Here is a 23587-nt window from a genome sequence, read left to right as displayed (position 1 = left end):
ATTAATAATTAGTGAGTCACAAACATGAATACAACCAAGTATGCCCCACACAGTCGCTTTCACATACTACCGTTGGCTCTCCGTTATCACAGGTCTTGTTTAAATTATTATAATTTAAAAATTATAGTCTCATTTTCCTCATATTTTAAAAAATTGTTCTAGTTAGTTCTTGAATATTAGTTTTTTTCTGTGGGTTATTAAGGACGTGAGTTATTTGTGGTGTGAAACTATACCAAACAATAAAAAAATTTGCAAATGAACGCTGAGTGTAGTGGCTCACACCTGTAACCCCAGCACTTTGGGAGGCTGAGGTGGGCGGATCACTAGAGGTCAGGAATTTGAGACCAGTCGTACATGACAAAACTCCCATCTCTACTAAAAATACAAAATTTAGCTGGGCAAGGTGGCGCATACCTGTAGTCCCAGCTACTCAAGAATCACAGGAGGAGCAGGTTGCAGTGAGCCGAGATCACACTACTGCACTCCAGCCTGGGGGACAGAGTGAGATTCTGCCTCAAAAAACATTTGCAAATGAAATTCCCTTTTTAGAGTTATGTGTTATTTTCTCATCTCACATAATTTACACGTGTCTTTGTTTTTCCATGTTTGTGGTCATGTTGGAATAAAACCTGACAGTTTTGCAAATCGTGGATTTACAGGGAACCATCTGAGTGAACTGTGTAAAGGCTCAGCGATTGTGATTTCGATTTCGAGGTGGTAAAATGGAGGGGATGAGTAAGGGGGAGGAGTCACTCAGAGGTGGTGCCTGTGGACGCGAGGACATATCCTGGAAACGTCCGGCCCCACTTCCTTCCCCTCAGCCCGTGGGTCTCCAGCAAATTCTGCTCCCAGCGTTACTGCCCACCTCGGCCTCTTGCTCTCCATCATTGTGGCCACTGCGGTTTGCTCTTCATGAGGACACTGTCCTACCCCACAAGACTGTCACGGGGCACCTCCCTGATCTGCTTCCTCTGCTGTGCACCCTGCTGCCAGAACTTTCTCAAATACAAGTGTGTTCCTGTTATCCTCAGCTTCATGCTTCAGTGGCCCCTTTGTTAAGCTGAGAACAAACGTCATCGCCTCCACCTGACCCCACACCCTGAGCCCATGCTCTGGCCACACAGCGTCACTCACCCCAGGGCCTTTGCACAAAATGATCTTTCTTTCTGCTCTCGTCCCCACTTGCCTGGTTTGAAAAACTGTCCCTATGTCCCTCTAGTCCTTCCTCCCTCCGCATGGGCCAGCTGCATGCTTGTCTGCCTTAAAGCGTGGCACGTTCCGCTGACTCACGGTATATTTTTGTATCTGATCATTTGTCACTAGCCTGTGATGATCTTGTGAGAGGGCACAGTGCTGAGTACAGAGGAAGAGACTGTGAAACGCATGATACGCGAATACATTCAAACAAGTAATTCTTCCATCCTAGAATTATAACCGTAATTGTAATTAATCTACAGCACTTTCTACCATGTTTTACAAATATTATGACTATTAAATAATCTTTAAGTAACTTTTATAAAAATTTAGATGTAGTAACTAGATGTAAGTCTATGGATTAACCGAGTGAATAATGAGTGCCTTGCTGAGTGTATCAATTAGGATTCCTTTGGCTGCAAATGGTAGAAAACTCAGCTCAATGAAAAGATTTGTTATTTTCCACAGAAATAAGCCTCAAAGAGGTTTGGCTGCAGAATTGGTTAATGCAGTAACTCAACAGTGTTATCAAGGATCCAGAATGTTTCCAGTTTTCTGCCATGCCATGCTTAGCATGACCCCATGGGCCCAAAGTACCCCCGGCTCTGAGCATCCCATCCTTACACACTGGCCAGAGGTAGAAGAAGAAACTCACTCCTTTACTTTGCCCCAGTTCCTTTCTTGCTCTGTGGACTTACGCAATCTGCTCTGAGGTTTTTTTTTGTTTTTGGTGTTTTTGAGATGGGCTCTCACTCTGTTACCCAGGCTGGAGTGCAGTGGCACGATCTCAGATCACTGCCATCTCCGCCTCCTGGGCTCAAGTGATCCTCCCACTTCAGCCTGCGAAGTAGCCGGGACCACAGGCACGCACCACCACATCCAACTGATTTTTGTAGTTTTTAGTAGAGAAAACATGGGTTTTGCCATATTGCCCAGGCTGGCCTTGAACTCCTGGGCTCAAGTGATCTGCCCATCTTGGCCTCCCGAAGTGCTGGGATTGCAGGCATGAGCCCCCGCGCCTGGCCTCGAGGTATTTCATACCCGTGTTGGGTACATGTTGTCCTCTGGTCTCCCAACACAGCTCAGTGTGCCTCTGCCGCTACCCGACCCTGTTCCTGAGTTGCGCTGTCCGTCTCTGCTCTCTCCTCCCTCACTAAGCTCCGGCTGCGAGTATACTTTTCCTCTGGGTTAAATTCCTCCTTGGTCTCCTGGTCTCTGTGTCTCTCTTCTGGTCTTCCTCCTCTGTGTTGTTGCTGTTGATTTCTGTATGTCCTTCCTCATTCATTCTTTTTATTTTCTCCAGCTTTGTTGAGGTATAACTGACAAAGAAAAAAAAATTTTTTTTTGAGATGGAGTTTCGCTCTTGTTGCCCAGGCTGGAGTACAGTGGTATGATCGCCACTGACCGCAACTCCGCCTCCCGGGTTCAAGGGATTCTCCTGCCTTAGCCTCCCGAGTAGCTGGGATTACAGGCATGTGCCACCACGCCCGGCTAATTTTGTATTTTTAGTCGAGATGGGGTTTCTCCATGTTAGTCAGGCTGGTCTTGAACTCCTGACCTCAGGTGATCTGCCCGCCTCGGCCTCCCAAAGTGCTGGGATGATAGGCGTGAACTACCCTGTGCAGCCAAAAGTTGCATAATTTAAGGGACACCCCATGATGTTTGCTGTAGGTATACCTTGTGCAAGGATTCCCACAATCAAGCTAATGAACACACCCATCGCCTCACATAGATACCTGTGGGCAACACAGATGGGCTTGGAGGACATCATACTAAGTGGAATAAGCCAGACAAGGGAAGACAAATGTCCACGATCTCACTTATCTGTGAAGTCTAAAAGCTCCCCACATTGTTTCCATTTATTTTAAAGATATATAAAGTTTCACTTGAAGTGCAGTTTAGCATTTTATTGAAAATATGAGAATAAAAGAGAGTTTTAGAAACTTGAAACTTCCAGCAGCCTGTAGGGCTGTTTGGAGATGAACAGACATTTGTGGTACTTGACTAATTAGAAGCTCTTGGATGTCACTCTTAACATACTCCTGTGGGGTGCCCCGAGAATGTGGCATCTTCCCATATGCAGACAGCACATCAGCCTTACCCACAAAGATACCTGTGTAGCCCGGAAGAGATGGTAAATCTTGTCACAGTCCCCAAACTGTGCCCTGTTATTCCTCAGCCTGGGACTCCCGCCGCCTCTTGTCTGTCCAAGAAACTTATTCCCTCATCTTCTTACCCTCAGGCGTTCAGAGCAAAGGCCATCTCCTCCTTGACTTTGCCAATTAGTATTGGCTTCTCATTCATCTCTTACACATTTCTTTCACTTTACATAAAAATGGCATCAGCTTTGCCTGTTCACTCACCTTCTCTTCCATAAGACTGTGAACTTCTTGAGATATTGTAATCACTTTGTGTCACAAATGACCACCACAGTGCCAGATGTTAGTAGGTGATCGATAATCACTTGTGGAATTGCAGTGACCCTGCATCAGCTAATCTGGTACTCATAGAAGTAGCAGTCACCATGGAATTCAGTCTCAAACTTACTGTGCTTGAGTTAGAGAAAATGTGAGATACTCAGAGGTCTACCAAGCTCTTTATCTGCTCTTGAGTCCTTTCCCATTCCATCATCTGGGCAAGAGCCTTTATCAAGTTCACTTTCTTTTCTAGTATTTGGTGAGGATAATTTGGATTTAGGTTACAATGCGTCTTGATATTATACCTACCCTAGGTTTAATGGTTTTGGAGGATTTCATTACATAGGCACATGAAGTAGTGTTCCGTGATTTTGGTATACCTGTATTTTACCAGGAGAAAAACAAAGGCAAACATATTTACTGTTGTAGCAATGAATTCCGTGGTTGAAATCTGAACGATTTTCCCCCCAAGTTCAACAGAACAGTTTTGTTGCCTTCAAATTTGGGGAACTCATGAATGTCGCAAGAAATATTTCCTTTCCAATTTTGTCAGATCACGTCAAAATACTATCGTCGATACAACACAAGCCTTGACTTAGGCCTGCCTCTGGACTTTTGTCCTGAACAGGATGCCCGCCAGTTGGTATAGTTGGCATTCTGCACCCCTGTCTCCGGCCAGTATTACTGGCTCCCCTTCTCAGGGAAGCATAGTCGGGTTGGCCCTCCCTCATCCCCGGACCTCCAGTTGGCGGTCCATCTACCGCTTCCCGTGCTGGGTACAGTATCTTTGTGTTTGCCTAGAGCCAGGATGCCTAAGGATCCCAGCAGGGATACAGGGCACTCAGAGGCTACCCTCCCAGCAGAACCTTAAAGGAAGCAGGAGAAGCAGTTTTCATGGGCACTTAATTGGCGCATTGTCTTGAAAAGCAGCAAAAAGAGGTGTTTGGTGTTTGGTGTGCTTGTGGGGTCCTGCACTTCCGTTTTTAAAGAAAAATAGTTATTATAAATCCTTTAATACATAATATGAAAATCAATTGCACTATTTAAATTCACAAAGCACTCCCATATCCGTGATCTTGCATAAGCCTCTTGCTATCCAGTAAGGGAGATGAGGCAGGTTTCACTCATATTTTCTTCTTAGAGATGAGTCGTGGGAACAACGTGCAGCGGCAGCCAAGTTCACCAAGCAAGGAAGGGGCAGCGCCAGAGTCCTGGTGCTAAACTCCCGGCTTCCACTCCGGAGCAGCACCACTCAACGCGGGTCTCCAGGAAACCCAGAGGGCCTATCTGGTCTCACCTCAGCCCGGATGCAGCATGAGCTTAAAGCTCTTATTTAAGGACATTCTGACCTCTACCCACCTTAGCCAAAATAGCCTATCACAAGTATTAACGTAACATCTGAGTAGTCCAAGGAGCAAAACAACGCGAGGATTTTGCAGTTCGCACTGCAAAAGAGCAAGCAAGACTTGTCAACTCACCACCACAGTCGTTTCTGGTCTTTGCAGGTGGTGATGGTGCTATGTCAATGGGCTCGGTTTCTCCCTGTTTTTAAACACAAACTCAACACGTGCACAAGAGGAAAACAGCACCCAGGCTGCACCGGGTCGTGAGCCCGCAGATCCCGGCCCTCCTGCAGCCCTTGGTGAGCATTTCTAGGAAAAAAAAAAAAAAGTGTTTCCCTTTAAGGCAGATCCGGGCCTTGCCCTAGACCCAGGTCACCCCGCCCCGGGTATTCCCAGCGCGGGCCCTGATAAGCCATCTGTGTAGACGTTTCCTAGAATGGGGCCGGCTGCGGAGGGCGGATGCGTCTTTGTTCTGCAGCCGCGGGAGGGAGGCGCCCCGCGGGCTGCCTGAGCCCCCGCCCTCGGGCGTCTTTGTCCGCTCCGACAGAGGGAAGGCGCCGGTCCCGCGGCAGGCGGCTCTGGGCCGGGCTGCAGTATCCGCTGGCAGGCGGGGGTGCCTCGCTCGCTGGCCGCTGCGGTTTTGCTTGGGTTTTCTAGAAGCATTTGCTGATCAACAATTAAAGTTTGGTTCAGCAGAGAAAAACATGATGACAAAGTGTGCATAGGGATGTTTTAAGGAAGGAAAACATAATGACGGCCCCAAGCTGGAAGAAAGAGCAGCCGGGCCGAAGTTGCGTGACAGGAACGCCTGCAACTGCGCCGCTCCTGAGCCGCTACACAGCCCTCCGGAGCCGGGAGCTGTCCCGGGCCGGTGCTCATTAGGCATGCGGCAGTCGCGGGCGCTGATTGGCGGGCAATGCTGCGGGCGGGGCCGTGGGTGGACCCGCGTGGGGGCGGGGCTGCACGGAGTTGGTACTCGTAGGAAGGAGTAGAAAGAGGAGGAGGGATGAGCACCTGGAGCCGCAGGGCGACGCTGATGATTGGAGGTATCGGTGGAGGCGGGGCTCTCCTGGGCGGGGCGGTAGGCGCTCATTGGCAGTGCTTGGTAGTGGGCGGGAACGGGCGGGGTGGTGAGCGCTGATTGGCGGTAGTGGCGGGGCGGGGCGGAGGAGGAGGAGGTGTGCGTGCCGGGGCGCGAAGCGAAGGGCGCTGATTGGCGGTAGTGGCGGTGGGCGTGGTGTAGGCGTGGCGCGTGGCCGGCGCTGGTACTCGCAGGGGAGGCGAAGAAGGAGGCGGAGGGAGCGCCTGGGGCCCCGGCCGCGGTGGCCGGCGCGGCCTGCCCTTTGTGACCGCAGCCCGCGCCCCACGCCCCACGCCTATGGCCGTTGCGCCGGGCTCCCCGGCCCCGCGCGCCCACCCGCGGACCTGAGCCCGGCGCCTGGGATGCCGGAGATGCGCGTCCCCCGGCCCTGCGGCTGCTCCGGGCTGGGCGCGGGGCGATGGAGCTGAGCATGAAGAAGTTCGCCGTGCGCAGGTTCTTCTCCGTGTACCTGCGCAGGAAGTCGCGCTCCAAGAGCTCCAGCCTGAGCCGGCTCGAGGTAATGCGGCCGCCTTCGGGGCGCGCAGGTGCCAGGCGCCAAGCGGGCTGTGGCAGCCCAAGCCCGCCTCGCCACCTCTGGGTGGACCCTGAGACCCGTCAGGGAGTTCAAGTTACTGGAAAGCTGGTCCGGTTCCGAAAATCAAACCAAAGGGCTCCCAACGTTATCGCTCGGACTCCGTAGTAATTGGGCGGTCCGTGGGTCCTTGCGGGGGCCAACTCCACCCCCACTGCATTTCCAGCTCGTTTATCCGCTGCTGGCTGCACGGGGTGTGGTGTGGTCCCCTGTGGGCCACGGGTGACCTGGGTGCGGAGGGGCTTTCTCTGCAGCTGGACAGCCGCGTGGCGCGAAGCGCTTCGCAGGGGTCCATCAGAGTCCCGAGTGGAGAAGCCCCCCAGCTCCGCCCTCTGAGGCGCTGATCAGGTGCTGTCAGCCGTGCCCGGCTGGCAGGTTCCACCTTATCTTGTAGCTCATTCGTGCATTTGGAGTCAGTGTAGGATTCACAGAACGGGGAAGAACGGGCAGCAGCACGATCTACTTAGGCATCTAAAACGGCGCTCAGGAGTAAAGCGCCTGATGCAATATCCTCACAGCGCCGGGGTTGATACAGATTCGTCCTGAAAACCCAGAGTACTCCCAAAGCCCTGTCCTTTCTACCTGTCCCGCATCTTGGCATCTTAGGGTTTCCTTTTGGACGGTTCTCTTGTGTTGTTTTTTATTTCGACCATCAAATCTTATTCTCTTAATCCCAGTGTCCAAATCACATTGTTGAATCTATAGATGACAAAACAGTGAAACGTGTTTAAGTGAAAAAGAGACATGGTGATGGGGAGACTGAGGCTGGGACCCAAAGATTTTGCCTGACACTGTCCCGCCTTTGCCTCAAGGCTGGCACCTGTGCGGTTTTGGTTGGTTTGTTTCAACTGGAACAATCTCAGATGTTTCATCTTGGTGTTCTTTGTCCCAGCTGCCATGATATTAGACACAGGCATGGGTGCTGTAACAATTGAGAGACCGCTAAGCTGAGCTCAGGAATAGACATAAAAGTAGAAGAGAATTACTTGTTTAAAAAGTTTCTCTTATGGCATCCCTAAATCAGAATTGAAGTACTAGATAGGATCAGTGTGGCCGGTTCCTAAGGGTAAAATATATCTTTCAAATAAAACTGTTAATCCAGTACTGGAGGAGGGCTTGCTTTAAGTCTAAGATTGAGAGAAATTAAGCACACCTTCAGGGAGACAAATCATTTTTCTGGGACACAGGCACTTAAAAAAATCTAAAGTTGACAAGATCAGAAACTCAGAATAGTATTTATGTTTATCTGGATACATGTTTTTATTTCCTGTTTCATCACAATGCCAAGTTTATTAGACATCTCCTTGTCTCCTTCCATTTATTGTCTCTGTCAAGAAGAGGCACACGTGTGAGCAAACTCCAGGCATTGTTTATGAAGAGCAGCTAAACACTGGCTGACCAGTGGGAGTTCAAGAATCTGTCTGATTCTGGATACACACACCTCTGGTATTAGGGTTCTGCAAGGAGGGCCGGGCTGCAGAAGTGCCTCCAAAAAGAATACAATGGGAAACAAGGTAGGGGTGGGAATAGGAAACGAGGTTTTTTTGATGTACAAATAAAATTTCTAGAAGTCATACATAAACCATCAGCGACGTAGGAGGTCAAATGGGCTGAAAATAAATGTAGTCTAACAGCAAGTAGTCAATTAGCGCTTTCTATGTGCCAGATCCCGTAGTAGATGCTGGAGGTCTCAAGATAGTCAATAATGTCCAAGCACAGTGGCTCATGCCTGTAATCCCAGCCTTTTGGGAACCTGAGGCAGGCAGATCACAAGGTCAGGAGATCGAGACTATTCTGGCCAACATGGTGAAACCCCGTCTCTACTAAAAATACAAGAATTAGCTGGGCATGGTGGCATGTGCCTGTAATTCCAGCTCTTCAGGAGGCTGAAGCAGGAGAATCATTTGAACCAGGGAGTCAGAGGTTGCAGTGAGCCCAGATCGCGCCACTGCACTCCAGCCTGGCGACAGAGCAAGACTCGTCTCAAAAAAAAAAGATGGTCACTACTAACACAATGCTCTCTTCTTTACAAATGCATTCCCTGGCTTTCTATTATTTGACGCTTGTGAAAATCGGGGTAGCGTATGTTACTATCCTCATTCTATTGCTATGGGAATAAAACCGTGAGAGTTTGAGAGTCTTGTTGAAAGCTTTCCAAGGAAATTCTGCAAGTGTTTATGGAGGACCAGGTCTGGGGCTGGTCTTTTTCTGGGTACTGTGTCCAAAAAGTCACAAGACATGGAAGTCCTGGCCTCAGGGCACTTCCGCGCAGTGAGGATTCGCACAAGCAGCTGACTTTGTGTCCCATCCAGTGAGTTCCTCTTCTGCTCCCTACCCATACTTGAGAAGGCTGCGTGTTGGTTTGTGTGTTCACAGCTGGTTATAGGCCAAGAAGCACTCATCAAAAAATGTAAAACTGAGCAGGGGAGGTCTGTCAATGGATTGAGGTTGAGAAATAGGACACAAAGTACTGAACACAGATGTGTATTTCCTCTATTTGGATGAATGAGAAAGATAACTCGTTTTATAATGGGAAACATTTTAAAATTATTTCTGTGAAATTTATATTTTGAAATATACAGAGACTTTGAAAATTTTTGTTATTTGAAATTCAAAGTCTAGTGACATAAACAGGAAATTAACATAGTTACTTTAAGTTGAAAACAGTATTTTCATTTAAAAGGCTTTCAGGAGAGACTCCGTCCTAATGTTTTCATTCTCAATTTTATTTATTTTCATTTTTAATTTTTTTAATAATGAGAAATTTCTAAAGTTCCTTCTTTTTTTCCTCTCTTTTACATTTATGCTTGGCAAAACTTCCCTGAACATACTTGATTTTAAAATAAATTTTACATCTATAACCCAACATTTGCTAAACCCTAAGTGACAGAGAAGCCAGGTTACTTAATCATATTTGGAAACAGCTTATGAATTACAGATTAAAATGAAATTCAATGAAATATTTTTGCCCTCTGTCATCATAGAACCAAGTGAGATGGCCAAGTTGTTGGCTCTGGCAACTATAACTTTGGGGGTTTGTAGAGGAAAACTGGGTATCTTGCATAGAATTCAATGGATGTGCCCCAGAAAGATGTCAGGTGTCCGTGACTACAAGACCCTCACCGCCCCCAGAGAGCTCTGCTTTCAGGGCATTGACAGTGTTGCCTAAGAACCACGACACATTGCTGGGCAGAGTAACCTGCATCTCATTCAACAGTCCATTTCATAGATGAGGAAAGGAGACACTGGCCCATTTGCTGAGCTGGAGTTACCGTCACCCAGCTGGGATAGGATACCCTCTCAGTGTCTGGCCTATGAGTTGTGCACTTATCTACAAAATATGTTACCCGTGCCAGTTGCCTACTGAGCTAAGGTGGCTTTGAGAGCAAGGAAATGCACCACCCTCACCGTCCTAACTTACCAGAACCATAGATCCACTGAGCTGAAAGGAATCTTCCCCCCACTCAACCTTTCCACATGCCAGTAGAGCCTCAGAAGATGGAATGTGCAACCTCCAAAGCTTAGTTTATAGTTCTTCCAAGAGAGAATGTACATTTTAAACTAATGAAAAGTGATATTATTAACCCAAGATAAGACTTCCACCAATTTGCTAAAGGTATCAATATACAAAGTCATTTCATTTAGGGAGCAGTTATTCATTTGGAGTTACCAAAGCCAGAGGGTTCTCTTTGGTGACCTATTATTTGAGCTATTTTAGCTGTAACTGGCGTTTCTCCTGAAAGACAATGGGGAGTGAATGAGGAAGACAAAATGCGAGGCTTTACCTGGGATATTGCTAGTGGTGAACTGCTGAGTGGAAGGAGAATTTTGTTTTATTTATCTATTTGCTCAATTGTTCATACACTCAAAAGATTTAAGCACATACTGTGTGCATTGTGCTAAGCAACTGGGAAATAAAAATAGGATCCCTGCCCTCAGCGAGCTTAATGCCTAGCAATAGAAGCAAACAAGTCAAAAGAAGCTTGCTATTAGGGTATAAGTGCTGTGAAATTATTGGCAGCTTTGGATTTAAATGGCCTGATTAGATAAATTGATCATCAGAATTTATCTATGTGTACATATAAAGATGTTTTAATTGCTTATTCTTTTTAAGGAAAACATGGTATCCTAATAAAGGAAGTGTGAAGGGACTCTTAGCAAGCATCAGGAACAATATTGACTCCAGTCATGGATAAAAAGAAAGTTTCCTGGAAAGTTTACCACTAAGGCTTATACTTGGTGCTTGATAGGTGAGCTCTTCTTCTAGATCTTGGGTGGTTTCCAAGAAAACCATTTCTAATTAAGATAATTTTCAGGTACTCCCAATAAATGCTCCCAAAGAAATTATGTTTTTCCTAATTTTATTGGATTTTCTGACAGCCAAAAAAAAAAACCACACACACACACAATAAATAGTCCATATTAGTGAATACTGAATTTGTTCATCTTTTTGCTCATTTATATACTTTATTTTAAAAGCATTAAGCTTAATTCCTTATTTGTGGTCACACTTTCTATGCTTGGAAATTGCCTTATTCCAAATATGCCTCATGCTTGGAATTTCATTACATACTTTATTTCTTTACATTCAAGAAAAATCCCCAAAGTATTGTTGGTTTTTTAAGCTATGTGAAAAGACAGCTAAACGTAGTGAGATTTTGCCCCTTTTGCTTTGCCTGTCCTTTTCCATAAGCCCCTGTGCTGACTGTCTTTGACCACACCCAGCACAGCAAAGACTGTTCAGACTATTTTTCATGTGCTCAGAAGTAGAAGAATGAAGTGGAAGCACACTAAATAAAAAAGGAACATATGTTCATATCCTGTGACTTACCATTTACCTGGGATTTCATTCTGTTTCTCACATGTGGGGCGAATAGTTTCTCAGAAGTAGCAATTTAATAGTGGGTGGGAGAAGTATGAACTCTCAGAGGCAGCTTCCAGGGCTACTGGCCGTGAAGGGAAAGGGGAGGAGAGAGGCTTAGGGGCTGTAGCTTCAGGATGAAGGCAATGTTCAGGTCGATCAGAGATGTTTGCAGCTTGGGGACCTTCAGGAAGCTGCCAAGAGAGTGCTCCTTTGATATGGGGGACCAGGATGAGTTTATTTTGTATGACGTGGAGTTGGTAACCAGTAATTTAGCCAGAAATACTCTACCTTTTTTGCCTAAAGATCTGTGCTTGTTAAATAAGCAGAGCTGGTCTAAGACTAGCAGCGTTCTCTAGAATGCTCTGCTTTTATTTCTGATTACACTGAATTACGTTGTGTTGCATTTTCTCAGCATTTTATGTTTGCTGATATATTTTCACTAGTAAGAGCTATTACATTGAATTCAAATAAGTAAAAATTATCAACAAATAGGCTGTTAAGCTACAGTGTGATTTAATCAAGCAAATAGATCAGACACAAATATATTCCATATGAAATACTGTTAATCACATCTGACTTGCAGCTGCATGAGAAGCCTTGTCTGCTGACTGCTTAGCTAGGGGAAAATAATGGTGCAGCTCTAAGGAAGCCGGAGGCACCTACACATCAGGACGTGGAGGACGAATGTGCTGTAACCATACACCTAGGATTTATTACCAAGCAGGCCAGAAGCAGTATTTCCAACCAGCCAAGATGTGTACCTGTTGTTATTTGCATATGTTATGCAGTCATTTGCATATGTTATGCAGTCATTTGCATGCATCCCTGGAGATCAGTTAGAGGGTGTTCCCAAGAATGCTACTGATATGAGAGCCCTACCTGATTCCATTCGGGAATGCTCCCTAGCCAGTCTTCCTCCATGAGGCTTGGTGTGCAAAGCTCCCCAGGCTGTGTGGTTTGCCCTTGCTTTGCCCTGTGGAGGTAGAATTCTGCAGGCATGGAGCAGGTGGTGTCCCTGTTTCCCTCCCACCCCTGCTCAGTGCCAGTCTCCTGCCGTGGGAAGTGCCTGACCTTGCCGGCTGCCCCTTCTCCCAGCCACCTCACGCTGCCCCCGTGTTCTTTGTCTCCCTTGCCAAACCACTGCATCCTTTTGAGCACCCATCTCCCCAGCTACAAAATAGGGGTAACCCTGTAATAAGGGTTATCTTCAAGTTTTTAAATGCTTCAGCAGTGAAATATGCCTTGTCAGGACAGTTTGCACTTGGCAGCTGTGGTGTTGCGCAAAGCTGACTTTGGTTGGACAGTATCTGTAAAGGTTCTTGTACTATATTATGGGAGAAAAATGTTTTTTTCTCTCCTGCCAGCCTCCTTCCTCGCCCCTTTGAATACACACCTGTTTCAAATTAGTATTATCACCATGAAACTAGTTTTTCCTAAGTTATAGCTATGTTAAGTTTACATACAATGATGGTTTAATCTTCGATGCTGTCATTTTAAACATAATTCGTGGTAATAGCCCCTCTTGGAAAACAGATCTGTTTTCCACGCTGTTTCTGGTGTCAGCCCACAAGGAATGACGGAGTGGGGACTGTTGGGAGAAGGGAGAAGGCACTGGTAGAAATTATCTAGCCTTTTAGAGAAAAGAATTGTTTCTTCTTTCAGTTATTCTGTCTTCTATATGGAATTAGCAAGATTGGCTGGGCACGGCGGCTCATGCCTGTAATCCCAGCACTCTGGGAGGCCAAGGCGGGCAGATCACAAGGTCAGGAGATCAAGACCATCCCGGCTAACATGGTGAAACCCCATCTCTACTAAAAATACAAAAAAATTAGTTAGGTGTGGTGGCGGGCACCTCTAGTCCCAGCTACTCGGGAGGCTGAGGCAGGAGAATCACTTGAACCTGGGAAGCGGAGGTTGCAGTGAGCCGAGACAGCACCACTGCACTCCAGCCTGGGCAACAGAGAGCGAGACTCCATCTCAAAAAAAAAAAAAAGAAAAAAAGAAATTAGCAAGGTTTTAAAAAAATGAATCAAAGGTTAGTACTTAGGTATTGGCCAGTGTATTTCCTCCTGTTGCCAAAGAAAAGAAAAGCTTGAATGACATTGACAAATAAGAAAAACAGGCCTCATACCTGTGGAATGATTCGTATGCTGTAGTTTCACAATCTGAATTTTCAGATGGACATTAGCCAGAGTGCAAGCCTGAGGCCTGCTGTGGAAAACAGTCTCTGCACTCGAAGTACACTGTCACATTCTTTGCATCAAGACATCTTGGCCCCACATACTGCCAAGGGCCTGTGGCTTGCAGCTTTTACTCATTAAACCGTGAGGCCAAATTTATAAGAGGAAGGGTGGGGAGATTTTACTTTGAATGACTTTATTTTGGAATGGTTATGGTAGAAATGCTCTAGCGACTACTTAAGAAGCTCACACGGGTCCCAATTTTAATGCTCTCAGCCCAGGATAATTGCAACTCGTTCTCTAGAACTAAGATCGGATATCATATTAGCTTCCAAATAGTTTTACATCCAAAATATCATGTGGACAATCTATCTAAGGGTGAAAAACCGAGGAAGCCTCTTGTTCTGAACTGTGGGTAAAACGCAAGAGGGGCAGAGAAGATGGCTTTGAGAGGCCTCTGTGTGAGAAACACTGGGAGCTGGGCAAGGCTGGGAGGAGGCAGGGAAGCCCAAGGGGCTCTGCAGGCCCTCCATGAGCCCCAAGACTCCCAGGCCACATGGCTGTCAGCTCCTGCAGGCACCTGGGGCCCTGGGCTCCCTGTCACAGGGTCAAGCCCCGGAGAGACTGCTGCCTTCTACACTGTGCTTGCAAAGGTGCTACAGGAAACCCTCTTACCTGTAACTTGCTAAAGCAACTCTGTTGATTGGTTGACTTTGAACATAACGAAGGAAAGAAACACAGACAAACAAAACAACTTTTAAAAGAGGATTTATTTTTAGAATGCCTTTGACTTCTTGAATTCTTCTTGGTTTCTCATCACTTCAGGGACTTAACAGACAGACTGCAGGAATCAGAGGGGTGACTATAGCTGACTGCCTTCGTTCCAGAGAACCTGAGACACACGGCATGAGGTTGGTCTGTCTCTTATTTCTAGATCTTAACAAAGAAAATGCATGGATTATGATATGTGTCTCAGTCAAGTCCTTGTAGAGTACAACCCAACAGAAAAGTGAAAAAACTTTCAATCTGATGGCATCGATCGGAGCCCACACGCACAAGGCTGGTGCGCGAATCTGATGGCATCGATCGGGGCCCATATGCACAAGGCTGGTGCGCGAATCTGATGGCATCGATCGGAGCCCACACGCACAAGGCTGGTGCGCGAATCTGATGGCATCGATCGGGGCCCATATGCACAAGGCTGGTGCGCGAATCTGATGGCATGGATCGGAGCCCATACGCACAAGGCTGGTGCGCGAATCTGATGGCATCGATCGGAGCCCATATGCACAAGGCTGGTGCGCAACCTGATGGCATCGATCGGGGCCTATGCACAGCGGTGCCAACCATGGCATCGACATTCCATGGCGCACAGGCTCTGTGCGCAGCCAGGCCCAGCGTGGACGGCATAGGGTTGTAAGCGTCTAGACCTCTGTCCTGATGTCTTCTTGAGCATGTCACACTGCAGTGTCAAGGCTCATGACAGCAGAACTCCAAAAACTGATATAGGGAAGGGAGCGTGACCTGCTAAAATGAGCTGGCCACAGTCACTCTGTGTGCATGAGGGAGAAGAAGAGATGTGCGTCTGAGAGACCCGCCCTACCCTACCAGAGCTTGGATGTAACAGGTGCTGGGCATTTGCCCGAATTGCCATGGGAGTTATAGAGTAGTGCCTGTGTTTTCATTTTACTATCTCCACCTCCCACTCAGCCAGGGTGAGCTAGACACGGAGGCTTTCATCGCCTGTGAGCCTGATCTTCTAGTGATGTTCACTCTTTTCCTTGGTCTCACCCCTGCCCATGCTGACCTCCCTCCGGGTCACCTCTCTACCCCAGGGATGTTCCCTTCCCTGAACTGTCTGCCCCTCGGTCCATTCTCAGGCCCCACCCACACCTGTTCCACACCCAGGTCTCCTGCTTTGCATGGCTCTGAGCTCCTCCGGGGCTTGGATTCAGGGCTATCTCTTTGGGAGACTCTGGCCCAGGGACACTTGGATCCAGACCGGATTCGGGAAGAGAAGTTTCTGTCTGTATGTGACTGTGGGTATAGAGGAGCTCACTGCATCTGAGTCCTAGCCTAGAGGCGGTGGTTCGTGTTCAGATCACGGAAGAGAGGAATGTGTTGCACAGGAAGCACATTGAAGATTTCTTCCTTGTGATGTGGCTTGGTCACCCCTGGCGGTAACATTCTGGAGTTTTAAGCTTGGTCACCCATGGTGGTAACATTCTGGAGTTTTAAGAAGTGTCCTGAATCACACATCCCCCTGCATGGCCAGACTTTGAGTCTGCAGAGGTCCATGTTTTCTCAGCCATCTGGGACAGAGCACACTGGTTCTCCCCAGTGGTGTCATCAGCCTGGACCCCACAATACTTCCTTGCTGTGTGTGAATTTACAGAAAACCTCGGGCTGGTTGGTGGTCTGTGCTGCTAAAAATGCTGGTGGAGCTTGTGCAGAAGGAAGGTTCGGCGGGCTGTTCTCCACGTTTGCTTGGCAGCCACGGACAGCTGTGGCTGTTGTGGGACCATTGCCCCCGAGCCATGTGTGGCCATTCTCCGTGTAATGCGCAACTTCTGGGTTAATATGTGCAAAGTCGTTGGAGGTCATTTAGGATATTTTATCTTAGGAATTAGCCATGGACTGCCTATTCACTACATGCCTAAAAATTATCAGTAGGACTTGGGTGTAGAGGGTTAAAATGAAGACAAAAAGGGGTGCCTACCTGAAACCAATGGAGGAAGAGGTCATTAAAACCATCGTGTAAGTCAAATTACTCAGAAGCCAAGAGAGAACCGCATAGCAGCTTGAGGGGAGCTGGCATTGGGTATTTTACAGGCTAACTACTGTTTGGCCTTGAAAAATTTTCTATAGAAAAAATGTCTAATCTAGGCTCACAATATTGCTGATATAGTGTTTATCTTACAATAAAATTTTTGGGAAAAAATCCCTGAACCACTTTGATTACTTTAAAAATTTTAAAAGCAACAAAATATCTTAAAAGATTGAGAAACTATCAACATTTTTAAAAATGCACAGATTTCCACATGTATTAATGCTGGTAATTTTTAAGAAATAGAAAAACAGGAAAAGTCAATAAGGATGTTGGTTTTAAACGCTGTTGCTTCTAGAATAGGTTTTATTCTAGGAAGATGGCCTTCGTGACATTGCTGATAGAGATTTCTAGTGAGATTTAAAGTCTTTGACTCCTGACGCTGAGTTTCGGTGATGAATGACTTCCCTCTGCCTGTTCCAGCCTGTGACTGCCTTCCGCCCACGATGGAGCGGGTGCCCAGCACCTTCTCTCAGGCAGAGCTGGACTTCTATCAAGGGCTGTCCTGTACCCAGACTCATGAACCTCCTGGGCTCAGTTCTTTCTCCCACATGCATTTGTTCCTCTTCCTCTTGGGTGTTAGGGGCCGTGGCGCACCTTAGACTAGGATTGTCAGGCACCTGCTCTCAGGGGCCTCGGTGGCTCTGGGCTAGGTCAGCACTGTGGCTCCTGCCAGGCACCCCCCACCCCGCAATGGGTACCACAGTGGGCTCACCGCCCCTTTGTGAGTCCAGGTCTCTAGGGCAGAAATCCTGCCACACCCACGTGTGACCATCAGGCCCTTCTCCCCACCTGGCCTGACACCTGCGTGCAGCTCGGAGCTGTGGGCCTGGGCTCCGGCCTGGCGGGGGGAGGATGGATGGGAAGGATGGACCTGCAGCTGAGAGCCTTTGGAGCCATTTTCGGGAATCGGGGCCGGGGGTTCTGCATGTTCCCCTTCCTCTCTCGAGCCCGGCCGTCCCTAGGCTGTAGAAGGGGCACCGTACACCTGCTGGAGCTGTCTGCAACTGCACCGTCATGTACGTGAACACGTGTTGCTGGACGGGAGTGACTTGGTTGACATGGCCTCCGGCAGGCATGAGCGCTAGTGCTGGTGAGCAGGGTGGGTCTCGTTAGTGGTGGTGGTGATTTCTCCTGCAGTTGGTGAGGGGAGCGGTTGCCTGTGATCCAAGCGTCAGGGTGGGGGCTTTGGAGGTGGCCCCCATGTTGTGAATTCTGGCTCTGCTACGTGGCACTCATATAACTTTGGCAAGGTCACCAATGGGACCTCCTTGAGGCTCAGTTTTCTTCTCTGTAAAATTAGTATCACGTCTGCCTTATGGGGTCTGACCTGGAATAAATGAAACTCCAGAGTGCTGGGGGACTCTCAGGCGGCACGGCAGGTCAGCCGGGGTACGGTCCGACTGCCACCTTCTCCCCACTGAGGCTGCGTCCCTGTGTCCCACACGCGGTGGGTGGCAGGGTACTGCAAGGGACACGATAGAGGCCTAGCGCAGGGACCGCTGTTACAGGAGTTGGGCGTCTAAAAAGCATTGTCATTTAAGCTGAATTACATTGAATTTCGCGAATGACTGCACGGAGGCCTGTGTGTGCAGGGAGATGTCTCCCAAATGCAGCAGATCACAAAGGGCAAAGAGCAGGCGGCAGTCCTGCGCTGAGTGGGCAAGTCCTCAACAGTGTCTAGACCCCACAGGCAGCACAGGGGACACAGTGCCCGTCCGGGGGTGTGTGCTCTCCCTCTCTGATGTTCAAGACTCCCCTTGGGGCACTTTGGTGGGTCTCAGGGATGGTCCGGCACAGGACAGAGCTGGGATAAGGAGAGAGGTCCCGGAGACCGTCGGTATCTAATTCCAGCCCTTGCTTTTGCTGTCTCCTGCCTGGTACGAGCAGAGCGAGCACATGGTGTGTGGGTGCCATCTGCCTGTGCGCCACGGGTTTGTGTTTCAAGCTGGAAAGGCCGAGCATCTCGGGGGCCCCGGTCGGTCAGCAGATCCTTCCAGTGTGACTGGGCAGCTCAGCCTGGCCTTCGTCCACTGCTTCCCTTCATTTAAAAACAAACAAAAAAAGACATCCCCTCTGATGTCTTCAATAATCTTCAGAAATGCTTGTCTGACTCCTCCCTTTATTCTACATCTTCTTCCTCCACGTTTCCTTTTTACTTTTGAGACCTATGACCAGAATACTCTGCACAGGGAGTCCACGGTGGCTGGAAGGCCGGCCTGGGAGTGCGAGACACGATGTTCTTTCTGGTGTGTGGTGCGGGAGGCGCATGGCTCAGCCCCCAGTGGAACATCTATGCTTGTTTCCCAGTCAGATGAGTCAGCCGAGAGGGAATGTTAATTATTAGAACTGAACTTCTGAAAAAAGGTGCTAATGAACAATGCGGCCACATCCTGCTGGGATTTCAATGGCAGGAAATAAAGTAGAACTAGTCGGGGCCTGGACCACAGGGCTTCATCCGCTGAGCCCCACACCCAGCCCCCACGCAGGTGCTCAGGTGTGGGCCCCTGGTGTCCCTGGTGGGTGTGGAAGGCTGGATAATGGCTCCTCGACACAGCCACAGCCTAAGTCTGGAACCTGGAGCTGTTCCCATATGTGGCAAAATGGGCTTTGTAGATGCGATCAAGTTAAGGACCTGGAGGTGGGGTGATGTTCCTGGATAATCTGGGGGGCCCTAAATGTAATCACAAGAGTCCTTGTGAGAGGAGGCAGAGGAGGTCAGACTGCAGAAGCGGGAAGGAGTGTGACAAGGGAGGCAGAGGTTGCAGGGGTGGAGGAAGGGATCAGGAGTAAGGAACACAGGCGGCCCCCAGGGCTGGACATGGAGTCACCAGAGGGACTGGCTTTGCCAACAGCAGCAAAATGGATCCCAGACTTCCGACCTCCAGAACTGGGAGGGAAAACCCTGTGTTTCAAACCACTTGATTTGTGGAATTTGTCACAGCAGCAAGACAAAGCGAATATTCTGGTCAGTTCAGCTTTGAGGAAGATAGCACGTTGTGGAAGAGGCAGCAGACATGACGCAGCCAGGGCTGTGGCCTCAGTGTGGGAGGGACACGGGCAGGGGCCAGGGCAGGGCAGGGCCTGGTCACAGAAGGTGACCACCTGCACTTGGGGCCTGGGCAGGACGTGAGATGAGCAGCACAGCTGTGTCCCAGTGTCTGTCCTTCTGGGAATGGGGGCTCGAGGTGTTACGACAGAGGACTCGAGGTATTCAGTAGACGTCCACTTGGCATTCCAGGGCCTGATGTTCAGCCTCCGACAGGCATAGGAAGCTGGGCTGTATCTATAGCTGTTTACAAATCAAGTCTATAGAAAAATTTACGGATCTGAAACATACACAAATCGTATGGCGTGGCAGGGAGCCATTAGTGGCAGAGGAGGACAGTGTTTGAGAGGGCAGTCCAGGGAGACGTGTCCACAGGGCTGAATGAAAGAGGTGATTGGCCCCTAGGGGGTGTGGGGCAGAGTTTCTGGGAGAGATGTGGCTCAGGCCTGGTTCCTGAGCTGACTGGCCTTTGGCCTCATCAGGCACCTGCCAGAAGTCAGTGTCCCCAGAAAGTGGGGCAGGATGGGGTGGGTGTGAGAGCCCAAAGCTCCTGGGCCCTTGGGGAGGAATCTGTGTCCTAAAGGCCATGGAAAGTCTCACTGTGTCCTGAAGGCCATGGAAAGCCCTAATGTTTCACACAAGGGAGTGATGGGATCATATCTCGATTTAAAAGGATCCTTTGGGTGATGCATGCCATTAGATTGCAGGGTGGCAGAGAAGAAGCTGAGCTAGCAAGCTCTCAGAGCTGCCATCTGACACCAGGGTGGACGGGTCTTGCCGATGGCCTGGACCCAGTATACCTGAAAGAAAAATCAAAGATGACTCCTAGATCTTCAGCCTGAGCTGCCTTTTAGAAAGAGGTGTGACCCTGAGGCAGGACGAGTAGCTCAGGGTGTGGGTTAGTGAGGCAGGTCAGAGCTCTCCTCTGTACAGAATCAACCTGAGACTCCTTCAGTGACGTGTGTTGCAAATTTCAGCAGTAGACAAAATGGTTTTGAAAAAGCTCTATGTTTCCTGTTATACTGCAATCTGTTTGCTTCACTGAGGTCTTAATAACTTTCAGCAGCACCGCTCCTAGCTCTTGCACCCCAGCCGCCAGAATGGTGGCGACAGGCTGTGCTTCATGTCAGCCGGTCTATTAAATGCAGTGCCGGAAGCATTCCTGTCAAACTGCAAATGCCACTGAAAGGGAAGGATTCCAGGTAAAAGCAGGCATGTTTCAGGACTGGAATTTTTTCTGATCACTAAATCAAACTTCCCCCCAACGTAGAAAATTCAGACATGTGCTTTTAACTAAGGACTTGCAATACAGGGAAAGGCCCTGAAAAGTCCATCCAAATGGATAGCACTGTGTCCTCCGGGTCAACTCTCTCTGGGAGGTCCGGGAAACACTGCTCAAGCATCTGTCTTTTAAACAATAATTAAAGGGCAGGAGGAGACGGGTGAGAAGAGACAGGAAGAAGAAAGGCAAGAGAAGGGGAAGGGTGGAGAATGAGTCAAGAAACAGGTGGGATGTAGTGCGCAGGGCCAGAAGGAGGAGGACAGGTGGTCAAGGGCACGGAGAGAGAGAGGCTGATGTGGAGTGAATTTGCAGTGGCCACTTGGGGAAACATATCCAAATGTAGGAGGAGATGAGCTTCCCAACTGTAAAGTCCTGTTACCGTAACTCAGCATTTTTCTACCTAAGCATGGGTAGCAACAGCCACCCGGACAGCCTGATCAATGGAGCACAGCCCACAGACTCTGCAAAGCGGTGTCTGACCTCAGTCAGATGAGCAGGATGAGTGGAGGCAGTCGGGCAGCAAGGCCCCAGCTCAGAGCTCATCATTTCTGCTCTCCTTGCCCTGTGGTCTGTTGTGGAGGGAGAGAGGAAGAGTGCCTGGTTGCAAAAGCCCATGAGGGGAGCCAGGGGTCTGCAGGAGCCACCATGTGTTACAGCTTTGCCAGGTGACCCAGGAGTGCATGCCATGTTTCTCCTAAGGAAAAGCTACAAATTTAGAGTTTTACTCATGCACCAGCTGCAGGGAGGATACACGTCTCTGAGCAGACCACTGAGACACCAGAAGGGACAAGTCCCATTCTCTTTTCTTCCGTCACACCTGCCCACATTACACACCTTGTCAAGGGGAGAATGTGGCGAGACTCCTCTGAGCTTCCCACAGAGAGTCTCTTCCAGGCTCTTCCTAGAACCCCCCTAGAAGGTCAGTGAGTTCCCTGGCCCTCACACTCAGACTGCGGCCCTTGCATCTTGGTGTTGGACGACGGAGGAAAAATAAGAGGAGAAAGAACAAACGGGCATGGGGGAGGGGTGTTGGAGAACGGTTGTATGCCCAGTTCATTCACAGTATTTCTTCTGTGCAATTAGAGGATGAGGCCGTTGGAGAAAGCCAAGCCTACCTTGTTTTTAGAGAGTCTTTTTGTCTTTAAGTGTGTTTGTGTGACCCCAGGGAGATCTGCATCCTGGGTGTGTGTGCACTACCCATGGCACTTTCCTGGTCACAGGGATGAGCTCAGGGTTGAGAATGTGGCCCAAGATGGTCAAACAGGATGTAACTTGAGATCCCTGCCCAGTGGCTGTGGAGAAACATGGAAACATGGAGTCCTGATTTGCAGTTTTACAGCCATCTGTGACCATAGGTTACCCAGCTTAAGGATGGTGCCAACACACGAGAGGAAAGAGCTGGGAAATCCACAGAGAAATGAGATTGGAGCCCTGATCAGCCTGTGCTTGAAGTCCATATTACCTTGAGATATTTCAGTTATATGATCCAAGCAATTAATTTTATTGTTTAAGCCAGTTCGATTTGGATTTTCTCTGACACAAATAAAAGCGTTGTGATACACATATTTTATCTCATTCACTCTGTACAAGAAGCTTACCTGAGGGTAAGTATATTATACCCTTTGCCTAGATGGGGAAATGGAATCCAGTGTTGAAAAGCTCCTCTGAGCAGGATAGGTCATGTTGGATGATGGTGGAGTGTGTGAATGAGACACAACAGCTTCGCAGCAGCTACGGGCTAGTCATACTTTCTGAGCGGAGGGCCTTGAATCTGGTAATGTATTTATGTTACTGTTTCATTAGAATAAATGGACACATCGGTTGTATTTAGCAGCTTTGGACTTGTTGAAATTCTGCTAAATGGCTGAATGTGAAAAATATGGGCATGTCTTAATAGGATGTATATTTGGAAAATATAATAATACTTTTAAATTTGTTTCAAAACATAGTAGAAATGCTTTTTCAGTTTTACCAGTCTATTTGAGATAGTAAACTGGGATAAGTAGGATTAAATTTATTTCATTCATTGAAAAAAAAAAGAAATGTATTATCTGTCTGCAATCATTCCTTTTATTCTTTCAGGAATAAAGTAGTAGTAGGTTTAAGGATACTTTTGTTCTTTTTCTTTGTGCTTCGTGTTCTCGTAATACTCTCCCAGGCTAAAATCCAGAATATGCAGATAGTAATTTAAAGAAGTGAGGATTCGGCCGGGCACGGTGGCTCAGGCCTGTAATCCCAGCACTTTGGGAGGCCAAGACGGGTGGATCACCAGGTCAGGAGATCGAGACCATCCTGGCTAACAGGGTGAAACCCCGTCTCTACTAAAAAATACAAAAAACTAGCCGGGCGAGGTGGCGGGCACCTGTAGTCCCAGCTACTCGGGAGGCTGAGGCAGGAGAATGGCGTGAACCCGGGAGGCGGAGCTTGCAGTGAGCTGCGATCCGGCCACTGCACTCCAGCCTGGGCGACAGAGCGAGACTCCGTCTCAAAAAAAAATAATAATAAAAAAAATAAAAAAAATAAAGAAGTGAGGATTCAAAACAGAAAGACAGAAATAAGTACTGATTTTAGGAAAGGTATATTATTTATTACATGTGGCTTTCCAGTTTTAAAAACTATTCTAACTCTGTATAAGAAAAGTAATAAATACATGCATCTATTCATTGGTAGGATGAATTTTATGAAAACGTAACATTATTTCTTTACTGCTACTTTCCATATGATTTTATGGTCAAATATTTGGCAGCACTGCCTTTTA

General features: G+C 48.1%; 1 protein-coding gene and 1 long non-coding RNA gene across 2 annotated transcripts in view; one reads left to right on the top strand and one right to left on the bottom strand.

Moving 5' to 3' along the window:
* RPS6KA2 (ribosomal protein S6 kinase A2) overlaps positions 1-23587 on the top strand; it is a 455610-nt gene that overhangs the window by 233582 nt on the left and 198441 nt on the right.
* Positions 3087-6057, bottom strand: LOC103884150. Its single transcript, XR_002521845.2, has 2 exons — positions 5969-6057; positions 3087-5263 (listed from the first exon to the last, which is right to left on the bottom strand). It is a non-coding gene; the product is annotated as an uncharacterized LOC103884150 (long non-coding RNA).

This window comes from Papio anubis, chromosome 6 (assembly GCF_008728515.1).
Source record: "Papio anubis isolate 15944 chromosome 6, Panubis1.0, whole genome shotgun sequence".
NCBI classification, from domain to species: domain Eukaryota; kingdom Metazoa; phylum Chordata; class Mammalia; order Primates; family Cercopithecidae; genus Papio; species Papio anubis.
Note: the sequence above shows the minus strand (reverse complement) of the source record. Positions and strands in the feature narration are given on the sequence as shown.